Source organism: Sciurus vulgaris (genome assembly GCF_902686455.1).
Source record: "Sciurus vulgaris genome assembly, chromosome: 13".
Taxonomy (NCBI): domain Eukaryota; kingdom Metazoa; phylum Chordata; class Mammalia; order Rodentia; family Sciuridae; genus Sciurus; species Sciurus vulgaris.
In genome coordinates, this window is record NC_136474.1 from 15,474,781 (window position 1) to 15,489,891 (window position 15,111).

At 40.6% G+C, this 15,111-nt stretch overlaps 1 protein-coding gene across 1 annotated transcript in view; it reads right to left on the minus strand.

Annotated features, from left to right (window-relative positions):
* FAM210A (family with sequence similarity 210 member A) overlaps window positions 1-15,012 on the minus strand; it is a 36,384-nt gene extending 21,372 nt beyond the window's left edge. The window contains exon 1 of the mRNA XM_079108919.1: window positions 14,853-15,012. The gene's annotated coding sequence lies outside the window, so the exon portion shown is untranslated. The remainder of the gene's footprint in view (window positions 1-14,852) is intronic.
* Between the last annotated feature and the right edge of the window lie 99 nt (window positions 15,013-15,111).

Here is a 15,111-nt window from a genome sequence, read left to right on the forward strand (position 1 = left end):
TCCTTTCCAGGCATGTTTCTGACTCCCAGTATCAATGTATCAAACTAGACTAGGACTTAGCCAACTGGATTGCTCAACATGTCTATAAAACAAAAGAACCCATAGGCCCTCATTAATACCTTCCCCCACTCCCTAAATACTGCCTCCTCTGGAGTCCAAGTTGCCCACGACAAAAGACTACATGAAAGCCAGCCAAGAATTTTTCTATCCACTCAGCTTGCGGGCATCCAGTGATATGTCAAGCCTCAGAAAAGTAGTACTGTAGAGAGGCAAATTAGAGAAGCTGTGTAAGAATGAAGAGAAACAGTCAAGATAAGAATGAAAAAAAAAAAAAATGACAGATTTGAGAGATCTTATGTTCCCAAAAATGAAATTTAAAAAATGTAAATAAAAACAATACCAGTGAAAAAAATACCTGAGATAACAAAAGCAACAGGTTCAATATGTTTTAAAGCAAAATAAAATGTGCTGAATGAGAAAGTTCAATTACATAAAAACTATATCCTATTAGGATACAGTCAAGAAAACAACTTACTCTCCTAGACATAACAGTCATGCTGAACTCAGATTTGACTGCCTTACTAGGAACCAGAAAACAACAGAACAGGACAGTAACTGAAGAATCTGGAAAGTGCGTGACCTAAGAATCAAAAGAATATTTGGAGAGAGTGCAAGATGGTCAAGTACAGGTGCCCAGTGCTTCTTTCCTCCCTTGAAATGAACCAGAACAACAAATCAATAAGTGCATTTCAAGTTGAGAGGTATGGAACCCAGCAAGGGAGGGCTGGCGCCCTCGGAGTCACAGAGGCATCACAGAGGCATCACACAGTCCTAAAGCCAGTATGCTGTATTTCACCACCCAGTTCCCCAGCTAGGGAACTCTCCACTGCAGGAAAAAAGGTGAACAGGAGAGTCTCTATGGGTCCCCATGCAAAGGATGCCAGCAACCCAAGCAATGGGAGAGCTCTTTAGACATCACAGGTTTGGAGTCAGTTAGGAGAGCTGCCTGGAGTCCATGCACCAGCCTAGCTTCAGAGAAGGAACATGCAATGTCTCCCCCAACCCGTAGAGCACAGACTGAGCCTGAAGGTGCAAGTTCCACACTGCATGCCCCCTGGATATTCCATCTCTGCTGCTACCACTGCCTAGGCCAGGTGGCCCAGCCTGCAGCCAGCCGGATCTACCATGTGCCATGCTCTACCCTGCCCCACCTGACTCCCTGAGCTGCTGGAGCGCCCCTTCCCCTGCATGGCCCCCTCAGCCCAGCTGCTGCACACACCATGCCCAAAGTCACTGATTACAGCCAAAGAAGCTACAGAGAAACTATACTAGAACATGCAACTGGAACCAAAGCCAACACAGCATACCAATCAACACCCTAAGATTCATCTTTAAGAGAACACCATTTACTACAAATCACCTTATAAACTGGTAGAGAAAACTGATCCTGATGCACAAATCTCAATTTAGGTCCAAAAAAGCATAAAGATATGATGCCTCCAAAGGAACTCAATAACTCTCTAGCAACAAACCCAAAGAAAAGGAGAATGATGAAATGTCGGATAAACAATTAAAAAGAAAGATAAGTCACTTAAAAAAGTCAATGAGATTCAAGAAAACACAGAAAGACTATTTCAAAAAATTAGGAAAACAATTCATGGGATGAATGGGAAATTCAAGAAACGGGAACCAGAAAAAAAGAATTGAATAAATATTTTGACCATGAAGAACTCAGTAAGTCAAAGACAAATATAGTTGAAAGCCTCAACAATGAACTAGATAAAATAGAAGAAATCACATATAAAGGTGGAACTAATAGAAACATCCTAGACCCAAATAAACAAAAACAAAACAAAAAAGAAAGAAAAAAAGTTTAACTCATATTATGTACTTTTTCTGACCACAATGGAATAAAACAAGGAATCAACCATAAAAGTAACTTTAGAAATCATACAAATACATGGATACTAGACAACACACTTTTGAACACATCATGGGTCACTGAAAAAATAAAACATTTCTTAAATGAAAATGGAAATACAACAGGCCAAAATCTATGGGCAACACCAAAAGCGGGAGTAAGAGGAAATTTTATAGCAATATGTACCTACATCAAAAAAGAGAGGGCTGGGGAGACAGCTCAGTTGGTAGAGCGCTTGCCTTGCAAGCACAAGGCCCTGGGTTCAATCCCCAGCTCCACAAAAAAAAAAAAAAAAAAAAAGAGAGAGAGAGAGAGAGAGAGAGAGAGAAGGATCTCAAATAACCCTAAGGATGTACAGGTCAAGGACCCAGAAAAGAATGAGTAAGAACCATATTTAGTAGAATGAAAGAAGCAACAAAGGTCAGTGCAGAAAAGTCAAAACAAAGACTTGTCAGACTATTGAAGAAAAAGAGAGAGAGAAGACTCAAATAAAAATCAGTGACGACAAAAAGACACTGACACCACAAGGAAACAAAAGCCCACTAGGGGCTGTTATGAACAATGATATGCCCCAAATTAGAAACCCTAGCAGAAATGGGCAGACTTCTGGACATATGACCTACCAAAATCGAACCACGCAGACACAGAAAACCTGAAGAGACCAATAATAAGTAATGAGACTGAATCAGCAATAAAACACTTCTGAAAAAAAGAGAAGCCCAGGACCAGATGGCTTCACTGCTAAACTCTACCAAAACTTTTTAAGGAAGGACTAATATCATTTGTTCTTAAACTATTCCCAAAAATTGAAAGGGAGGGAAAACTCTTCTAAACTCAAAGTCCGTGAGACTAGCATTCCCCTAATATTAAAGTCAGATAAAGACACAACAAAAAAAGAAAACTATAGAGCAAATAACCCTGATGAACACAGATGACAAAGGTCTCAAAAAAACAATATCAGCAAGTCAAAAATATTACAAATCTTGACCCAGTAGGATTTGCCACAGGGATGCAAGGATGGTTCAACATTTTCAGATCAAAAGAATGAAGAGTAAAATAATACGATCACCCCAATAGAGCAGGGAAAGCATTTGATCAACATTGACATTCCTTCATAATAAAAACCATAAAGAAATTAGGTACAGAAGGGCTTGGGGCTGGGATGTAGCTTGGTGGACAATCCTGGGCTCTATTTCCAGCACACACACAAAAAGAAAAAAAGATGGATCCTACTTCAATATAACATACTGAATATGCTGAAAGCATTTCCTCTAAGAAAAGAAGAAATGGATGTTCAATCCCATTGCTCTTATTTAATATAGTATTGGAAGTTTAAACCAGAATAACCCGAAAGAGAAAAACAAAGTATATGAATAAGGGAAAAAGTAAAATATCTCTATAGATACGATTCTATATATAGCAAAACCTAAAGACTTCGCCAAAAGACTAACAGAACTGAAAAATTGAGTTAAGCTGTAGGATACAAAATTAGCATACAAAAATCAGTAGCATTTAATTTTACTGCAGTACTGGGGACTGAACCCAAGGACTTGAGCATACTGGATAGGCAAAGGCTCTACAAATGAGGCACAGCCCCAGCCCTTTTTAAGTTTTGAGACTCTGGGTTAGGGTCTCATTAAATTTCTGAGACTGGCATCAACTCACCACTTCCCTGCCTCAGCTTCCGAAGCAGCTGGGATTACAAGCTTGTGCCACCATACCTAGCAGTCAGTAGCATTTTAATACAAAAATAACAAATTTGCTGAGAAAGAAATGAAAACGATCCCATTTATGCAAGATACAAACAAACAAAAAATTATATGGGAATAAATTTAACCAAGGAAATGAAGAACCTCTATAATTAAAATTATAAGACATGAAAGAAATTGAAGACATACACAAAAAATGAAAAGACCTGCCATGTTCATGAATTGGAAGAATAATATTTTTAAAATGTCTACACTACCCAAAGCAATTTACAGATTCAAAATAATCCCCATCAGAATACTAATGATATTCTTCACAGAATTAGAAATCATAATCCTAAAATTCATACACAAGCACAAAGGACCCCAAATAGTTAAAACAATCTCAAACAAAAATAATAGAGCTGGGGATGTAACAATATTCAATTTCAAGACATACTAGAGAAGTACAGCCATCAAAACAGCATCATCCTATCACAAAAACAGACACACAGATCAATGTAACAGAACAGAGATCCCAGAAATAAACTACGCAATCACAGGCAACTGATTCTGGGCAAAAGTGCCAAAGATATAAATTGGAGAAAGGACAGACACCCCCTTCTTCATAACTGATGCTGGGAGAAGTGAAAATCCATACTCAGAAGACTGAAGCTTGGCACCATCTCTCAACACACACAAAAATCAACTCAAAAGCGATCACAGAACCTAAAGGTAAGACCTGAAATTATGAACCTACTAGAAAACAGGGAAAATACTTCAAGACATCATATAGGAAGTGATTTTTCTGGATAAGAACCCCAAGGCACGGGCAACAAAAATAAATAGATCACATCAAACTTTTCAACAAACACATGAAAAAGTACTCACTATCATTACCCATCAGTGAAATGCAATTCAAAACAACAATTAGATTCCATTTCACCCCAGTTAGAATGACTATTGCCAAAAATACAAAAATAGTAAGTACTGGCAAGGATGTGAAGAAAAGGGAACTCTTATACATTGCTGGTGGGAATATAAATTAGTACAGTCATTATGGAGAATAGTATGCAGGTTTCTCAAACTAAAAACAGAACTACCATATCACCTGCTATCCCACTTCGGGGTATATATCCAAAGGAAAGGAAATCTACACATCAAAGAGATACCCAACTCCAGGGTTTATTGCTGCACTATTCACAATGCCAAGATATAGAATCAACATAGGTGCCATCAACAGATGATAAAATATGGTCTATGTAAGTTGGGTATGGTGGTACGTGCCTATAATTCCAAATAGTCAGAAGGCTGAGGCAGAAAAACCAGGAGTTTGAGGCCAGCCTGGGCAACTACCAAGACTGTCTGAAAATAAAAAATATAAAGGGCTGGGCCCAGTATTGCCACCAAAAAAAAAAAAAAAAAGAGAAAGAGAGAGAAAAGATGTATACACAGTAGAACATTATTCAGCCACAAGAAACAAAATCTTGTCATTTGCAGAAAATGGATGGAACCAGAGGGCATGGAACTGGAGGACCTATTAGTTGAAACAGACAAGATGCAGAAAGACAAATATTCCATGTTCTTTCTCATATGTGGTAGTTAAAAAATTCCTTCAGAATACTTCTTAAAACTAAGAAGTATTTTGTACTTCAGAATACTTCTTAAAACTAAGTTTTAAGTATTCTTAAAACTTCTTAAAACTAATACCTATATATCACCCATGTGCCCACAGATTATAATACTCTTGAACATATTTAAAACTTGTGGGTTAGCACAAACATATTTGGAATTCCTGAAAATAGATGGATAAGTAGGTGCAGACCAGCAGCTGATGCTTGAGGTCAAAGGTGGCAGTCCCTCTCCTTTTCTGTTGTGGGAGTAAGAGGGAAAGATTCTGCTAGTCAGTCTATGTCCAACCACCAGAGCCTGCCGCTGTTTTGGAGGTTTATTGAGCATCTCCTGTTGCCTAATATATTTCCAGGAAATTTCATTCTCAGTTTTCTCAAAAGAATTTTAACTCCTTTAGGAGTAACCAGAGTGCAGGATTTTCTTCAGTACCTTCAGAATACCTAGAACATACCAATATGTAACAGTTATAAAACAACTTGGGAGTTTTTTATTGACTAATTACCAAATACTATCACAGAACTGTAGCCTTCCGACACCTAGAGCAAATTAGTAATGATATATAGCTACTGCCTTCAAGTACTTTACAATATAATTATGATTGAGGCAAATGTCAAACATGAGTTATAAGTTTATAAACAAACCAGATATTACGGGAAAACCAAAAAAGCTAACTGTGAACAGTACTGATGAGATCAAAGCTACCCAGCATACACTGAAAGAACGATTTAGGAGAAATGGAGAGAGGGAGGGAGGGCAGAAGTGCTCAGGGGAAAGATGCAGTGTCCATACGTAAAAAAGGAACTTTTCAGAGTACGAGAAACAAGGTGGAATTCTGGAATGGAATTTTAATGTACTTACGGAATTGCAAAGGACATAAATTCCTAAATAAGGAGCAACAAAAATATGAGCAGAGAATGATGTGATGCATCAAAAAGAGCAACGTGAGGTGAGTGGTTTCTGAAATTGACTGTAACGTTGTAGAGATCTGTCCAAAACAATTATCTAACTGTTCTGTCTTCTCTGACCTTTGCCTCTGTACACAGCAACCAGCTGAGGACAAATTAGAATGAGCTTAATTTAGGATCCTGGATTACTGCTTCCTGTATTATATGTAATTTTGTATTCGTTCCCATTAGCTTATGCATGCATCATTAAAGAGTTAGCTAAAATATGAGCCTGAACGGATTAAGACTCATTCTAAAATAAACCAATAACCTCAACTGATTTAATCATTTCCTCACTCTTAGAGTGTTTCCAATATTAATGCACTATAAATAGCACCCTCATGCTAACAAACTTTTGTCCACATTTTTAAATCTTCAAGAAATTCCTACTAGCAGAATGAACTAGGTTATTGGATATTAATACAACATTTAGCTCTAATTCTGGCTGGGCAGACATAGCTGCAGAGTATGCAGATATGGGATTATATCACACATATTAGCGGTTGTTCTAATACGTACTTGTCTATATCCCCTCAAAAGTTGAGCACCCTCTTCTGGAATGATAGCCAGGGCTGTGACATTCCTGCTGTATTATTTCCACATAGAGTTTTCCCATTATGTCTTCTATATTCTGAACTTCATGGCCAAACACAAAATTACATAGGATTACTGGAAGAAAAGAAGATTAAAAAAAGCTCTAGCATTTTTAAGTCCTAAGTAGCATCAAACATTATGTAGTTTAGTCTCATGAACACCTTCCATTTCCTAATCTGGTTAAATTCAGATCATATAATCTGCACAACAGGTATGTTATCCTTGCTTCTATGGTGGCCAAATGCTTGAGACAAAAACTTTTCATAATAATACTTTAGAGCAGTTATGATCAACAGACCTTTCGGAGTCCAGCTTCTGTGACTTGCAGCTTACTAACAAAGTCAGGTGGAGAGACAGCTATCGTCTTGTACTGTGAGGCTCTGCAGAACACAGAAAACTGTCATCTGCCTTTTCTCACATGGTGTGTTAAGCCATTTGGGCAACCTTGACTCAAAAAGTCTTTCATACGTAAACTGTTAAAGGATCATTTTAAACTCGAAATCAGTGCCACCTGCTGTCCACATCCAAGTCTAAGTTTTGAACCCCACCACCCTTGTCTATTAAGCAGTTTCTGTAGAATTTTTTCAGTTTTAATGCACTTTGGACTTATGTTGGTCAACTGTGTGGCAGATACACTGCAGAGAAAAAGAATAGAAAACAATTAGAAATCTACCATGCCAACTTTGCCTAAAAGATAAAGTACAATGAGGTGAATAAGGTGAAGATATATTTCAGGGTATGAACTGAAGAACAAAAAGCATATTCCAGTGAGTCATTTGATAATACAAAGATTAGTCAACCTGCATGGAAATTGGAAGGGTCCAATGCACAAAAATATCAAATGAAAAAAGAGTAATAGAAGCGGCGCATGGTGGTACATGCCTGTAATGCCAGTGACTTGGGAGGCTCAGTTGGGATAGCAAGTTTAAAGTTAGTCTCAGCAACTTAATGAGGGCTTAAGCAACAGTGAGACCCTGTCTCAAAGTAAAACACAAAGAGGGCTGGGGATATGGCTCAGTGGTTAAATACCCCTGGGTTCAATCCCTGGTACCAGAAAAAAGAAAAAAAAAAAAAAAAGTGTAAGGGGTTCAAGAAAAAGGTAGGTGGAATGTCCAGTTGAGACAATTCTTTAAAAGTAGGAATGGGGCTTTGTAGAAGTTCCAAGTTGTTAATGCCGCTATAGCTTTATATAATTCATCTTAACAATTATTTTGAAAAATGAACCATAATTGGAGCTTCCATTTTTCCTTCCAAATATCCTGGCTTCTCAGTTTCCTGACCTCCCCTCCTGCCCTACGCCTCACCTCAGCCACCCCACTCCAGTTTAAACATTTACCATGTCACTGCCAATAACTGCACACGCCCTTGAGATCTCCTCCTTCATGAACACCACCACCTACATTTCTGTCTCATTTCTTCTGACCCTAACCTCACCTCTCCTGGGCCCTCTGATCTATTAACCCCACCACCATTGCCCCGCCTCAGGCCCTCTTCATGACTTTTCTCCTCACCCAGCTTAGCCCCAATGTTTCTATTAGTGAATTATTACACTAACAGTAATGGTTCTATTAGTTTCCTGTTACTATTATTAGCTGCTGTGACAAAACACCACAGACTGGGTATCTTTAAAAACAGATATTTATTTTTCATAGTTCTGGAGGCCGAAAGTTCAAAACCAAGGTGCTTGCAAATTTGGTTCCCAGTCTGTGTTTGCAGATAGCCAGTGTCTGGCCGTGCCCTCACTTGGCAGAGGGAGATGTCTATTTCTCTTAATAAAGATACTAATCCCATCACAGGGTCTTCATCCTTATGACCTTGCCTAAACCAGATTACTTTTGAAAGTCATACTTCCTACTGCCATCACACTAGAGGCTAGGGCTTCAGGGTGTGAACTTTGGGGACAAATATTCCATTCATAACAACACTGTCATTTACAATTACTTTCTGTACACAACCCTAACTCCCCACTGCTCTCTGCCTTCATCACAGTAACTAAGCTGAATCTACTTCTGTCAAAACCAATCTGTCATATGAAACATGAAAGCATGCCTGACAATGCAAGAATGTGTCTGATAGAGAAAGTAAGGTTTATGTACATCTGACCAAAAAAGTACAGACGAGAGACTGTACATTTGTTTTACGTGAAGTGAACCACGGCAGAATCTGTTTCACAGTCTGGCTTTCAAGACAAGTAACGGTGACCTTCTTTTTGGATTAGCTGGTTATGCCAGTATTTACTGTATAAAGTATACCTCAGAAAAAGTGATTTGATCATCAGAGTCCCAGAAGTCATGTTCTAATAAAAGCTCTTGTATTCTGGGTTCGATTTTAAAATGTATCTTTAAAAAAATTTTGTATTTAGAATTGACACAGATCTGCTTTGTTTTATAAAGTGTGCCACACAAATACACATAAACATTATGCCTGACAGCCATTTGGCAAACACTGCACCACAAGCTCATCACTGTTTATCTAACTTCTCTTCTTAAGAAATGACCCCAATTACCATGCAGCCTAATTAGGAGCCTAAATATTAAAAGAACTTCAGATCTCAAATGGGAGAGCTGCTACAATCCACATTTATGTTAAAAATCAATGACACGAAATAACATACCAATTTTATCCAGTTTATCTGGTCCAGTAAGTTACGAAGGCCATTTAGAAATATGGAAAACTCGAAAGCATAAGGCTGCCTTCAAAACAACCTCTGTAACAGGATTCATCTTGCCACTGGCATCTGTAGGCTCTGAACTACCCACTGCCCACTCTCGATTCCTCTTACTTTTCTGCTGTCCTTTCTCTCACATTCTTCAGCCACTGCTGTGCAGGTTCAAGGCCCACCTACCCTTTCATCCACAGAAGCTGTGGACCACTGCAACCACTACTAATTCTCAGAGGAAATAAATGCACCATCTAAAAGCATATAAAATGCCTCTGAGACTTTTCACTACTTCAAACTGCTGCTCTGATTTACATGAATTTTAAAAAATTGCTGTTTTCAGACAAAAAAATTTTACGGCCACATTCAAAGGCATAGACCAGTAACCTTATTTGGCACTGTAATAGCAGTTTTAAGTGTGAAAGAGAAACTAGAAACAGAGTACTGAGGTAAGCTCTCTATAATCATTCGTTCTGTGTAAAGACTCCACGAGGAGATTAACGGAGATGTGACCACTCAGTCAAGGACCACAGGCCTAGCAAGTTGAACCAGGATCTGAGAACATGCTATCCAGCTGTGTTCTTGACCACCAAAAGGTGCTATTCATTTTTCGAGTCAGGGTGCACAATAATTTGGTGGCCCATGGTTAAGTGTCCAGTTTCTACTAAGCCCAGCAGCAAGCCGAAAGCTGCTTCTCAAAAAACAGCAGTTACCCAGAGAAGATGGAATGCTCTGCCACAAAATCCTAAGGCTCTATACACTGGTTCACCTATAGGGAACTGCCAAGGCTCAACTTGCCACCAGTGCTTCCAGCACCACGGGATGTGTCGGGTCACAAAGCCCAAGTGGCAGAGCAGCTTGCACAGTAGCCTGACCTACTGCAGAATGCTCTTTTGTTTTGAGCCTACTCAAAACTAGCAGCTTTTTGGGTCACTCATAAACGGGCCGGAGCAGCATAACCAAATGAGGAATATATCACTTCTAAAATCCAAAGGGGCCCACTAGACCTTAGTGCTTTTTCTTTTAGATGGGGACATTCCCTATACCACTAGACCCCTAGAAATTTCACTGAGGTGGAAGCTCCTGAATTTAGGGGTTTATTTCCTGCCACCTGACAAGTACATGCCTCACCATCAAATCTGGAATTGTTGTTATTTCTCATTCACCAGGTCCAATCAGCCTGTCAGATACTGTGCCAGTGTGATGCCCTGTGGAAGGGAAAGCTGGCCAGGGTCTGCCTTAGTTTGCTGGAGATGCCATAACAGAGGATCATAAGCTAAGAGGCTGAAGCTTCTGTTGTAACAACTGGAATTTATCATCTCCAGTTCCAAAGGTCAGAAGTCCACAGTCAAGGAATCCGCAGGGTTGGTTCCCTCCGGGGGTTATAAGGAAGAATCTGTTCCATGCTCTCTCCTCTTGCTTCTGATGATTTACTGGCAATCTTTGGCACTCCTTGGCTTGTAGAACTATCACCCCCATCTCTGCCTTCATTTTTACATAGCATTTTCCCTGTGTACTTGTTTCTGCTCAAATTTCCCTTCTATAAGGACACTAGTTACACTGGATTAAGGCCCACACTACTCCAATATGATGACCTCATTTTAACCAATTACAACTGCAACAATGCTATTCCCAAATAAAGTCACATTCTGAGACACTAAGGGCTAGAACTTCAATATATGAATTTTTAAGGGACACAATTCACCAATAACAAGGTCCTTGTGGTCTAAATTATGACAGAGCTGGAAAGCTGATATGCCCCAAGGTAGGACAGTGAAAGTGTATTTCTGGCTTTACTAGATGAAAACAAACTGCACTCGACAGTCTTTAATAACAGATACTAGGAGCATTTGGTAGATCAATACCTGCACACCAGATATTAGGAAATAAGTTAATTTGCTCAAGCAATGAAATGACATCTGGAAGAGCAGTTGTAATTGGTCATCACCCCATGAAGCTTATGGTAATCCACTGCTATTTTCCAAGTTCAATGTGTTTTCTGTGTAGACCAAACAGGTGAACTGAATCAGAGTATGGCAGAAATGATGTCTGCTACATCCTTCAAATACACTGATCTCTACCATCCTTGGGAAAATGTAGCCCGATCCAGCATTATGCTCCTTCCACCCTTATTCCATGCCCTTGACATCCATTTTCACACATACTCCTCCCCAGATTTCTGAAAAAACCATGCAAATTTTAGGAATGTAGCACATCTCATGAATCACTTCTCAGATCATTCTTCAGGACCTGCAGGACTTGATTCTAATTTTAGTTCTAGAAGCAAAGGGGGGTGGGGTAGACCCTGATTAACTGTGTTAAGCATAGGAGGAAGGACTAAGAAAAAGACTGAGCAGAATTGAGGGCCTTAATATCCCAGTTTCATCAAGATTTTTTCCTATGTCCCCATTCAAAATTTGGGGACCCCACTCCTTCGCATTCAATGCCATTTTAACAGCAGAATGACTTGCAAAGTTGAAAATTCAATTTGCATTCTATTCAGCCACTTACAGGATGACACTTTGGGTTTGGATTTTAGCAATCTCAGCTTGGGGGAGGGCATAGAAATGCTAATGTCATTTATATGGATCATGAGCTAAGAATTTGAAGTTCTGAGCTTGTCCTTTTCTTTCCCTACTTTAGGAACAACCAGCAAATCTCATCATACTCATTAATTTGACAAAAATGTTCTAAGGTATCAAATATATGATCAATCAGAGCCTAGACTTCCATAATTATTTGAGTACAAGTACCAGTGGATATGCTGCCTGTTTCTGTTGCCACATTTTGCCATGCACTATCGGTCCTCCTTAACACTGGAAAAATCACTAGAATCTTTAAATGTAATACTAGTAGAGACCCAATTTCAGAAACTACATAGAGTAGTAAAAAAAAAAAATCCTCATCCTTAAGATTCTATAAAACCTCTTGGTACAAATTAGAATCAGTCAGGCTTTTCCATAATATAAATAAAAGAAAAACAAATACAGATGTAGATTAAAAAATTAAGTATCAACAACTACATGTAGATAGATATATAAAAAGAACGTTATGGAGAGTAATCATCTTAAAGTCAACAGTTAACCACATCTTCAAAATACTATCACAGCAATACCTAGATTAGTATTTGATTAAATAGCGTGGATAGACCGACGTCAAATTAATCAATACATGTAGTAAACTCATAGATTTCTCAACCAAATATTACTTTCCACTGTAAATAAAGCCTTTAAACAAGAATATTTTACATGCTCCAAAAGGATGGTAAAATCTCATTCTGGACACTGTTCTAAACAAAGAGAAGGTAACAGTCCTTTTTCCATGATCATTTTGTGAAACAAATCTGTCATAAACAACTTTCTTTCCTGCCTCCACACAACACCACCATTCTTAGGAAGCTCTAACACTGTATTTGCATTCTAAAAACGGTTTTTATGTTTTCAATATATTATCTTCAACTCTACGACACACATTAAAAATACTTATATCTATGAGAAAGGTGCTCTCACTTTCTTATAAATAGCTTGACATAAGTCCCATATGAAGACTCATTCATCAATAAGCATTGCTTTGTGCCAGGCACTGTTCAAGGAACCTGAGTTAAATCACTGAGCACAATGATGATCCCTGTCTTGATAGAGCTCATATTCTAGCAAGACAGCATCCTTATCCAGCTATTTTTCTCTCTGAACATAGTACTCAGAGTGTTAAGAAGTATCAAAGCATTCCTCCGAAAATCTATTTGCCATGCACCGCCTTTGAGCAGGCACTATTTCAGTATTAGTAGAGATTCTGGTCTCTGCAGCTTGGGTCCACTACTTACCAGCTGCATGACCTTCGCAAAGTTACTTCAACATCATCTGTAATACAAAAATAATCATAAGTCTACTGGATTGCATAAGAAGTAAATGAGCACAAAGTGCAAAGTGCTTAGTTTGGCACATAGACGGTATTAAAGGATTAGCTATTATTTTTATTCCATTTCCAGAAAACATACATTAGATTACTCAGTCAATAATGGGGGAAAATAACACCAATGGTAACTTGCAAAACATTTTTCTCTGGTCCATTTACACACTACTGCTTTTAAGACTTCTTCCTCTATTTTCAATTGGTTTTACAAGACATGTAGCTAAGTTTTACAAAAGCTACAAAATGTGATCTTTATATATCCCATAGCACAATGTCAATTAATTGTGGAGTCTGCATGTGTTAAGAGACTTTTAATGTAATGAGAAAACAAGTTCAAGGTCAAAATAAGACTAATTTTCTCAAAAATTACAACAGCAATCATTTCAAAAAACCAAAACCCAACATCAGAAACAGTAAATGCCGGCCAGGTAAGTGCCCATTCCTAATGCCTGAATGTGTAAAACGCACTCAATGTCTAGGATCTATACCTTGGAGGTTGCCAGTATTCGTGAATTCAAAAGCTAGTTCTCAGTGCACCTATGCATATAATACAAGGACAGTCCTCCGAAATTAATGGCTCCTCCCTACTTATTAAAAGTAGGCCTCTTGCTTGGTTCGAAGTTTACAAAAGATCAACCACCTGGGAAGGGCTAACGCCTCCATTTACCAGTGATCAGACTGGGAGGAGGTACATGCTGCGAATATAGCTCTCCCCAAAGCCAAGTCTATTAATTAATATCACTGTACCCCACACAATAAGATAGCCTGGCAAAACACGCATCCAAAGCTGCTTTTAAAGGAATCAATTTTGGTAAAGGAACATCCAGGATGGGATTGCAAATCCACGCTTCACACTGTTTAGGCAGGAGGTGTGGCCCAGCAACGTTAATATGAACACGCATCAATAACCACCTTAATACACAGGAACAGTTCTGACTCTAACCTCCGGGCGAAAGCCCCGACCCACGGAGCTTTCGAGTTTCAGTACGGTAGGCGCCTCCCGACTCCCCAGTGGAAATCCGGGGCGAGGGTCAAAGAACGTGCGCCGCCTCCTCCCCCACCAGCCCACTCCGCAGTCCGGCCGGCGCAGAGCAGTGCAGCCGGGGTGCTCCTCCAGGGCACGTCCGGGCGGCCCCCTTCCCTGGAACCTGCCCGCCAAGCGCGGCCTCGGCGGAGGAAGGTCGGCGCGGCTTTCCCATTGCGGCGGGAGAAGACGACCTGCCAGTCCCTGAGCAGAGGACGCGCCCGATCCTACACCACGCTGCACCGGCGGGCGCCTCCAGGTCGCTTCCCCACCGGCTCCCGCGAGGGAAAAGCAGAGGGTCCCGAATTCCGACGAGGGGCCCGGAAGGGTGCTCCGCCGCCAGTCAGAGGTGACCCCCCGGCCGCGGACCACCCTGCCCTGTCCACGGAGTGGCGCGCGCCGGCCAGCCGCCGGGTGCGCCCGAGCTGAAGGTGCCCTCCGGGGCCCTCCCGCGGCCCCATGGGTCTGGGGCCCAGGCTACCTCAGGACCGCGGCCGCCGCTCGCGCCGGACAGCCTGGCCGCAGCTCCTCGAAGGCCGCGAGTGTCCTCGGCCCAGCCACCTGGCGGAGCGCGAGTCAGGCCGCCGTACCCGCGGCGCTCCGGCGGACGCTCGGCCCCACGCCCCCGGTTGCCAGCCGCGCCCACCACCAATGCGCTCCGCCGCTCGCGCCGAGCTGCTTCTCTGCACGCAGCCGCGCGCGGCACGTCGGGACTCGTAGTTCCGGCGCGGAGGACACGA